Raw genomic sequence first — 10,517 nt, forward strand, 5'->3', positions numbered from 1 at the left:
TACAGGTCTTTGGAGAGGGACATCATGCTGGGCAGTGTGGAGGGACAACGCAGGAGGGGAAGACCCTCTATGAGGTGGACTGATTCAGTGACTGGGGTAATTGGGATGGGTGTGTCAGAGGCAATGAGATTGGCACAGGATAGAGCAGGGTTTAGTTAGGGCTGTTGTACATAGGGTCGCTATGAGTCGCAAACGCCTCGACGGCACATAACAACAACAACAACAGGATCTATGAGGAGACGCGTGGCATTAGGATTGGTGGAAGATCTATCAACAATCTGCGTTATGCAGATGATACAACCTTGCTCGCTGAAACTGTAGAGGACCTCATGCACTTGCTGCAGAGGGTCAAGGACTGCAACCTTCAGTATGGACTGAGGCTCAATGTCGAGAAGACAAAGATTCTCACCACTGGACCAACTGGCAGCATCACTATGGATGGCGAAGAGACTGAGATTGTTCACAGCTTCAGTTTGCTTGGCTCCATGGTCAACACTCTTGGTTGGCACCAGCAGCCAGGAAATAAAAAAAGCATATTGCGATGGGATAGTCTGTGGTTAGGGACCTCTCTAAAGTACTCAAGAGCAACGGTGTCTCTCTGGAGACTAAGGTGTGCCTGATACAGGCCATGGTTTTTGCAATCACTTGTTATGCATCAGAGAGTTGGACAATGACTAGGGAGGACAGAAGGAGAATTGACGCCTTTGAGCTGTGGTGCTAGAAAAGAGTATTGAATGTACCATGGACTGCCAAGAAAACAAACAGATTCATCCTAGAGAGGGTTAAACCAGGCTACTCCTTCTAGGCAAGGATTTTGGGGCCTCATCTGACATACTTTTGACATGTTGCAAGGAGAGACAGGTCTTTGGAGAGGGACATCATGCTTGGTAGAGTACAGGGACAGCACAGGAGGGGAAGACCCTCATGTGGTGGATTGATTCAGTGACGGGGGTAATCGGGATGGGTGTGTCAGAGGCAATGTGATTGGCACAGGATAGAGCAGGGTTTAGGGCTGTTGTACATAGGGTTGCTGTGAGTCACAAACGACTCGACGGCACATAAGAACAACAACAGGCATTTTCAGTGCCTTGCTTTGAAAATTAAGCTATATTAACTTTCTTAAAAACTTTTAGTCTAGACACATATCTTTCTAAAAGGAAATTAATTCATTTAAGTTGAATACTAGTATTAGATGAAAATAAATTTAGGTTCTTACTACAGGGAAAATTAGGGTGATTAAAGTAGTTAAAGTAATGATTTAGTCCTTAATATCCTGCTATCTATTTGTGTTGTCTTGTTTTTGGAGTTTGCCAGGATTTAAATTGCCAGCAGTATTATAGTTCAGGATATGTAGGGGGATTTGCATAAAGGAACCTTTAATACTAGAAATTATGTGTATGTGTATGCATACACTGGGAATTCAGAATTTAAAAAGGTTATGTCCTGTGACCATTGACTGATATACACCTGATACTGTACGCTGCTTGACTGCCATGTGCATAATGGGTTTTGACACCTAGTTGGATTAGGTAGCCCCCAAAATGAAATAAAAAAAATACCAAATGCATGACACCACAGTTATGTGTGAGCATGGGCTGATTAGTCACGAATCCATCGAGATGTCTTATTTAAGAGGGAAGAATGGATGATTTTAAGTGATATGGTCCCGAAGAAAGAAACAGATGCTAGGTATAATGTCATTATAGAAACCTCTACACTATGAGTTTCTGGAGCCAGAAGAGAGGCATATATTGGAATGGTTGCTGGTTTCTCAAAGCTTGGTACTTAAGGAAAGATAATGGAGGTGATAAGCATGGCGTGAAGATAAGGTGAACTTGTTGTCTAAGTAAGAATTTGATGTAACGGAATAGAGCTCTGGCAATAATTATTTATTTCTTGCTTATATGCATAGGGAAAATAATAGGATGCACAATATATGTAAAATTATTAATATATATAATTAATCATATATGGTATAGATTAATGGGATATACATATTATGCATTATACACATAGGCAGGATTGTTTGCATACTATGTATCAGAAAGTAGTTTAATTAGAATATCAGCTTTGGTGTTGATGACAGGGCTGAATGAATATGTCTTATTCCTGATGTCCTTGATTTGTTGTTAAGTGCCATAAAGTAGTATACCACCCATAGCGACCCTATGAATGAAAGTCTTGAACACAAAACTTTCATCTTTTTTCCAAGTTCATAGAGTTTCCAGAGGCAAGCTTTTCTTTTTTTTAAAGAAGTGGATGCCACTCCTGCTTCCAAGCCTGTTTTATTCATGAGATCCACAAAGAAAAGCAGGTCTGAGGACCGCAGTTCCGAGGGCCCAAAAGCCTTTTAAATACAAAGCCAAATACAGTCAGCTCACACCCTATTGTGAACAAGAGCCACACCCTAGTCCCTACCAAACCAGAAAACACACCTTTGCAGCCATTATGCTCATCTTTCCAACTTGGAAATAGTCCCAGACTTGTGGCCAAAATCCTTTTTAAATATGAGGTCAAATCCAATCAGCTCATACCCTATTGTGAACAATGGCCACACCCTAGTCTCAATCCCAAGCCAGAAAACACACCTTTGCAGAAATTTCCATTGATGGTTTGCAAAACCACAGTAATGATTATATTACTAGGGCAGTTATAATTTTAAAAGGTGATTTGTTTAATTAGCCTGGTGACAGATATGAGTGCTAGAATAGGAATGAAGTAAATGGTTGAGGCTAGCTGAGCAGTGATGACAAATGGGTGTTTACCTGGCTGTGCTCCAATTCAAGATAGTGTAAGTAGGTCTATGAATCAGAATAGGCATTGTCTGATAGGTCAAAATATCAGACTTTATTGTTTGAATGTGTGAAGTAATGGGGAAATGACTAGGGTTAGAATAGAGAACACTAGAACGAGGACTCCTCCAAGTTTATTTGGAATAGATCAGAGAATAGCATATGCAAAGAATCTGGTTAGTGTGGCTCTGTCAATTGATAAGCCCCCTCAAATTCATTCTACTAGCGTTGTTCTGGTGTAAAGGATTGTGGATAAGAGGTGGGTAATAACTGTGGCATCTCAGAATGACATTTAGCCTCATGGTATACAGAGCCTATAAAGGCTGTGGCTATGGTAACAAATAGGAAAGCTATTTTGATTGTTCATGTTTCAAGGAATAGGTATGATCTATAATAGATTCCTCTCCCTATGTGGATAAATAGGAAAATGAAGAATAAAGAAGCTCCATTTGCTCTGAGATACCAGATTATTCAGCCATAGTTTATGTCTGGTTTAAATCATTGCAGACATGAGTGACTAATGAGAACACTGTTAGGGTATCTGAGGTATAATGTATTGCCTATTAGAATTTGGATGTTCAGATATATTCCTAAGAGGGACCCAAAGTTTCATCAGGCTGAGATGTTTGGTGAGGCTGGGAGGTCAATAAAGAAATAGTTGATAATTTTGAGTAATGAGTGAGATCTTCTAATTGTTCTTATAGTTGAAGGACAACGGTGATTTTTTTCATGTCATTAGTCATGGTTTATGAAGTCCATTTAAGAATAGAATGATGTATTCTGTTTTTATATCAAGTGTAATGTTTGTGTTAGGGGTGATTGGGTTTTCTTCTAAACTTTCCCCTATTTTTGTGAATTAGGGTCAATTGTTAGTGGGGTTGTAAGGTATGGTATGATTGTAAATTCTGGTGGTTCTTTTTTGAGTTTAATATATTTTTAGTGTATTTAGGGGGAGTATACCAGTTATATTTAGTTATACTACCCAATGCGGACAGTGTAGGGTGGAGCTGCCCGATTAAAACAAGCTTGGAAGCAGGAGTGGCATCCACTTCCGTAATAGCTTGCCTCCAGAAACCCTATGAACCTGTAGAGAGGATGAAAGACACACAAGCGTTGAGGACTCTCCTTCATAGGGTCATCATGAGCGTCTACCACTCAACGACACTTAACAACAACAACAACAACAACAACTGCTATTTCTATTGAAGAGTATCCTGAGGGATGGGGGTCTAATCAGGTAGTACTGGGGAGTGTGGTGTTCAGTATTTTAGTTCAGATTATGGCTGTGGTTTGGTTAATTGGTACATTTTATTTAGTATTAGAGAAGCTTCCATTAAGGGATGGGGAGGATGGTTTAATTAAGAGTGATGTTGATGGGTGTTAATTTGAGATGATTATGTTGAAGGTTCATTTTTGTATAATTATGGAAGTTGAATAGTATTAATTGGTGGGTGGAGATTATTTGTGAGTGTTTTTATTTTTATTGAGATTACTCAGCGGTCTACAGAATTAGGAGAGTTCCTGAAATTAGTGTAATGAGGAAGGAGAGGAAATAAAATTTGATTAATCCTTTTTGGTTAAAAAATTAATTTATGCTTTTTTTTGGATGGTAGAAATAGTTTTGGGAATAATACTTTCTCATGCTTGGGAGGGTGGAGGGACAGAACAAGAGAGGAAGACCGTCTATGAGATGAATTGACTCAGTGGCTGGGGTAATGGTAGGTGTGTCAGAGATGATAAGGTTGACTCAGGATAGAGCAGGGTTCAGAGCTGTTGTACATAGGGTCACTATGAGTCATAGGTGACTTGATGGCACAATATTCAAATGTCATCTTTTAGGACATAATCTTTTTCATTTCTTCTGAGAAACGTTCTTTTCACTTTTTTAACTTTTCATTTATTTTACTCTTAAATTGTAAACTGTTTGATCATATGAAAGAACGAGGTCGCTAAGAGTTGCAAGAGATTGACGGCACATAACAACAACGACAACAGCAACTATAATAGGTCAAGGGTGATCAATGCTAGTTTGAGGCTTGTGTTTAGACTTATGTGGATAGGCAGGCAGTGTGAAGTGGTTGGGAAGAATCCTAGTAGGCTTGAAAACTTATGGATGTCAGAGAGTGATTTAAGTTTTAGGTTAAGAGTGAAGGACTTAAGCTCAATGACCAGCATAAAGCCTAATATTATAGTTGTTGCTTTAAGTTTCAGGTGAGTAAGTGTGGTTAATTATGAGGTTGTAATTGGGGTAATGTAGTTAGAAATTAGGTAGCCTGCGAAAATACTCCTATTGCTAGGCATAAATAAGGATTATTTTCATTAATTAGGAATAGGGTAGTGTGTCATGGTTGTCCTAATAGGACAAAGATGATAAGTGCACTGTAGATAGCTGTTATTGATGTGGCTACCAAGGCTATTATGATGGCTCAAGCATTGGCATGGGACAGGTTGGTGACTTCAATAATGAGATCTTTAGAGTAAAATCCCATGAGGAAAGATATACCTGATAGGGCTAGGCTACCAATGGTTAAGGCAGAGGTAGTGAATGGTAACAATTTAAATAGGCCACCCGTCTTTTGAATATCTTGTTTGCCATTAAGCCTATGAATAATGGATCAGGAGCATATGGGTAGAATTGTTTTGAAAAATGTGTGGGTACAGATGTGTAGGAAAGCTCGACGTAGTTGGTTAATAGCAATAGTAACTACTATAAGGCCTAGTTGACTTGAGGTTGAGAATGCAATAATTTTTTTAAAGTCATTTTGTGTTAGTGCATAGAGAGCTGTGAACATGGTAGTAATGATGCAAAGGCATAGAGTAAATGTTTGTACTGTACAGTTATTTTCTACAAGAGGGTGGACTTGGATTAGAAGGAAGATTCCTGCAACTAGAGTGTGCCACTAGAGTAGACCAGATACAAAACTAGGACCTTTTATGGCTGATGGGAGTCAGGGATGTAGGCTGAATTGTGCTGACTTACCTGTGGCTGCTAGCAGGAGTCTTAGATGGGGAATTAGGTTATTGTTGTTTAAGAATAGGAAGATTTGTTGAAGTTCTCATGAGTTATAATGTTAATCAGGTTAGAGTTAAGATAAATCTGATATCTCTGATTCGATGGTATAGAATCTCTTGGAGGGCTGTGGTATTTGCTTTGGCATGTCCATGTCATCATCCGGTTAGGAGGAAGGATATGATGCCTTCTCCTTCTCAGCCAGTACACAGCTGGAAAAGGTTATTGAATGAGACTAAGATTATTATGATGACTAAGAACCAGAGTAAATATTTTAAAAACCAGTTAATGTTGAGGTCTGAGTGTATGTATCATAGTGAAAATTCTGTAATGGATCATGTGACGACTAGGGCTACTGGAATAAATATAAGTGAGAAATAATCTAGTTTAAAGCTTATTGATAGTTTAAATGATTGGATTGTTATTCAGTGTCACTTGAAGATTATGGATTCTTGGTTGAAGAATATGAATATTATAGTTGGTATTGTGCTTGTATGAATGTGTATTGGATAGATGTATTTATGTAGACAGGATAGAATTGGACTTTTGCAAGTTTGGAAAAAATATAAGTAAATTGGGATTAGTAAAATAACTATTGTTACTAATATGGAGGTGTGGAATATATTAACTACTTTTATTTGGAGTTGCACCAATTTTTTTTGTTCAAATGGATTACTGCTAACCTTTAAAAGTTGCGAAATCCATAGGTTTATGTATGAGGTGAAGAGTTAGCAGCTCTTGCATCTTTCTCGGTGTGTAAGAAGATGTACGCTTCTGTTTCTATGTTCACAGTAGCTATCAGAGTGTTTTGGGGGTTTTTTTGGAGGGGGTAAAAGATGGCCTGATGGCATTAGTGTGGTATGTCATTTTGCCTCGTTGAGTTAATATAATTACATAGAGGGAGTATATACTTGTGATTATTATGTTTAGGCCTATAAGGATGATGGTTAAGTTGGATCATGAGAAAGAGGCTATAATGGTTATTATTTCTCCGATTAAATTATTTGAGGGGAGGGTAAGGCAAAGTTGGCTAAGCTTGCAAGAATTCTTCAAGTTGCTGTTAGGGGAAATAGAGTGTGTAGACCTCGAGCTAGGATCATAGTTTGTGGATTCAACAGAGCAAGGAAACACCGCATGGTTCAAAATTGGGAAAGGTGTATGCCAGAGATGTGTCCTATCTCCATACTTTTTCAACCTGTATGCAGAACAGATAGTCCGAGAGGCTGGGCTCTATGAGGAGAAGTGTGGCATCAGGATTGGTGGAAGATCTATTAACAATCTGAGTTATGCAGATGGCACAACCCTGCTTGCTGAAACTGAGGAGAACCTGATGCACTTGCTGCAGAGGGTCAAGGAATGCAGCCTTCAGTATGGATTGAGACTCAATGTGAAGAAGACAAAGATTCTCACCAGTGGACCAACTGGCAGCATCACTATGGATGGTGAAGAGATTGAGAGCGTTAACAACTTTGGTCTGCTTGACTCCATGGTCAGCACTCTTGGCAGCAGTAGCCAGGAAATAAAAAAAAATGTAGTGCAATGGGAAAGTCTGCTGTTAGGGACCTCTCTGGGGTACTGAAGAGCAATGGTGTCACTCTGGAGACTAAGGTGCATCTGATACAGGCTATGGTCTTTGCAATCACTTGTTATGCATCAGAGATTTGGACAATGACTAGGGAGGATAGAAGAACTGATACATTTGAGCTTTGGTGCTTGCTAGAGAAGAATATTGAATGTACCATGGACTGCCATGAAAAACAAACAGATTCATCCTTGAGAGGGTTAAATCAGGCTGCTCCTTGGAGGTTGGAGGCAAGGATTCTGGGGCTTCGTCTGACATACTTTTGACATGTTGCAAGGAAGGACCGGACCTTGGAGAGGGACATCATGTTTGGGATAGTGGAAGGACGGTGCAGGAGAGGAAGACCCTCGATGAGATGGATCGATTCTGTGATTGGGGTGGTGGGAATGAGTGTGTCGAAGACAGCGAGATTGGAATAAGATGGAGCAGCGTTTAGGGCTCTTGTACCTAGAGTTGCTATCAGTCACAAGTGACTCGACGGCACATAACAATAACAACAACATATTGGTAAAGAGGGATCTTGAAATCCTAGTTGGAATGGGTAATCCGTAGAGATATGTGAGGCTTATATTTTAACTTTGACAATGTAATTGTTATACTAATATCTCTACTACTGAATGAAGTCATAATGGTCACATGGTTGGCTTAAAATCAGCTTTGAAGGGGTTCAATTTCTTCCTTTCTTGATTAGGAATTAATAAATGTACGTTCTTCAAATGTGTGGTATGGTGGAGGACATCCATTGATTCACTTAATGTTTGTAGTAGTGAATTCAATTATTTCTACTTCTCATTTTGAGGCAAATTAATGCCATGTTAGATAGTAACAACAAGCATACTATGGACTGCCAAGATAACAAACAGATATATTCTGGAGAAGGTGGAAATCAGGCTGCTCTTTGAAGGCTGGGATTTTGAAGCTCCATCTGACATATTTGGGGCATGTGGCTAGGAGAGACCAGTCCTTGGAGAAGGATATCATGCTTGGAAGTGTGGAGGGACAGTGAGGGAGAGGGAAAACCTGCATGACATGGATTGATAAAGTAACTGGGGTAATGGGTGGTGTTGTATCGAAATTAGTGAAAACTGGCTTGAGACAGGGCAGGCTTCAGAGCTGCTGTACATAGGATCGCTACAAGTCACAGTGGCACATAACAACAACAGGCTCATGTATGTATTGTTCTGTCAAGACCAATAATGTTATTATCTGTACTCATAGATCTCCCATCTTAGGAAATGTTTTCTTGTCATCCCTGTAATGTATCACCTTGATGTTCTATCATATAGGTCTAATTAGCTATAATATGATCTTTAGTACCCTCTAGGGGAAGAAAACTAGATGTATTCTTCTAGTAAACAATGTTGAAATTGTGATCATGTAGCCTAATAAAGTCATTCTTGAGATAACTGACCAAAGATATGATCTCCATTTATATATACATTTAATAAATTGCAAAAAAATAACATGAAGCTTTGAAAGTTAGGTACTTTTGAAGCAAGTTTGTTTTTGGTGGGGTTTCTCTCCCATGCAGTGTGAAATACTCATGTAACATTGAAATGATAAATGCATATTATTTCTGTTTAAATCCGATAGTGGCAGTATCTTGAATATTTCCATTCTAAGTAATGATAATAGACTATACATTATTACATTAGCACATAATGATCTACAAGTAAATGACATTCTCTGAAAACACTGTAATTGGTGTGTGTATCTATAGATTTCCATGAAAAATATAGCAATTTGCTACTCTAAAGATTTACAAGCTTTAAAATCTTGTGGGGTAATTCTACTGTCTATATGTAGCAATGAGCTAGAATCTACTTTGTGGAAGTAGTTTTGGTTTGAATTTAGGAGGTTGCCTCAAATGTTGGACATGTTTAGAATAATCTTCCATGTAGGGTATAGAAAGATTAGTAGACTTGGGATCAGATATGAGTTCAACTTTCAGTTAGGCTGTAAACTATTTGACTTTAGACAGGCCTTTTTTCTGCCCTTGGGCTTGACCTTCCTCATAAGTGAACTGTGGGATTAGAAAGAAGAGTGTGTGGGTGGCTCCTTTACGATCCCTTCCCATTCTAATATTCTCTGGTTTGATGGTTCATATACTTTGATGTGATACAGAAGATATAATAAACATTAATTGGATGAGTTCTGTGTGATAGATGCCCAGTAGCATTGACGGGAATATAAGCCACTAGCAATGTTACAGTTGTGTTGTTTTGTGCTGCTGAGTTGGAACTGACTCATAGCTTACCCTCCAGGGAGTTTTCAGAGGCAGTTAAGCCACAGGAGATTGCCATCCTTCTTCCTCAAAGCAGCTGATAGATTGAAACCACTTGCCTTCCAGATTGCAATGCATCTTTTTACCACCAGGCCACCAGAGCTCCCTAATGTTACAGTAAGAGATTGTTACATTACAGCAGGATATGTCTACCTCAGCTGAGGAGATTGTAAGAGTTGTCTTTGAGGCAAAGTGTAAATGGGATTGTAATGAATCAGATGGAGTTTACTAGGCACAGAAAAGAGCACATGAAGTATCAGGCAGAGGGAGAAGTATATCAAGAACACAAAGATAATGGGGAGTACAGAAGCTGCCGACTGGAGTGTCAGAGAGGACAGTCAAACAAATATATATGTGATATCTAACAGAAAAGGTAAACCTAAACTAGAACACGCTGGTGCTGTAGTCCGTAGGAAGTTGTGCCGCTAACTCAAAGGCTGAGCCTCTCTGGCAGTGTGAATCCACCAACAGCTCTGTGGAAGAAAAGTTGACAGTCTCTTCCCATGTGATTTTCAGTCTCTTAAACCCAATGGAGAATCAACTATGAATTAGTCGATTGAATTAGTGATATATGAATTAGTACCAACTCAATGACATTGAGGTTGGTTTTTTGGGGTTTTTTAGTTTAAATTACTTGACTAAGAGACATGACGGCTAGACTATGTCTCCAAGTATGCTACTGTTGTTGTTGTTATGTGCCGTCGAGTCATTTGCGACTCATAACGACCCTATGTACAACAGCCCTAAACCCTGCTCTATCCCGTGCCAATCGCATTGCCTCTGACACACCCATCCCGATTACCCCAGTCACTGGATCAATCCACCTCATAGAGGGTCTTCCTCTCCTGC

Source organism: Elephantulus edwardii, unplaced genomic scaffold, assembly GCF_000299155.1.
Source record: "Elephantulus edwardii isolate Elephantulus edwardi_28Jun2011 unplaced genomic scaffold, EleEdw1.0 scaffold00152, whole genome shotgun sequence".
NCBI lineage: Eukaryota > Metazoa > Chordata > Mammalia > Macroscelidea > Macroscelididae > Elephantulus > Elephantulus edwardii.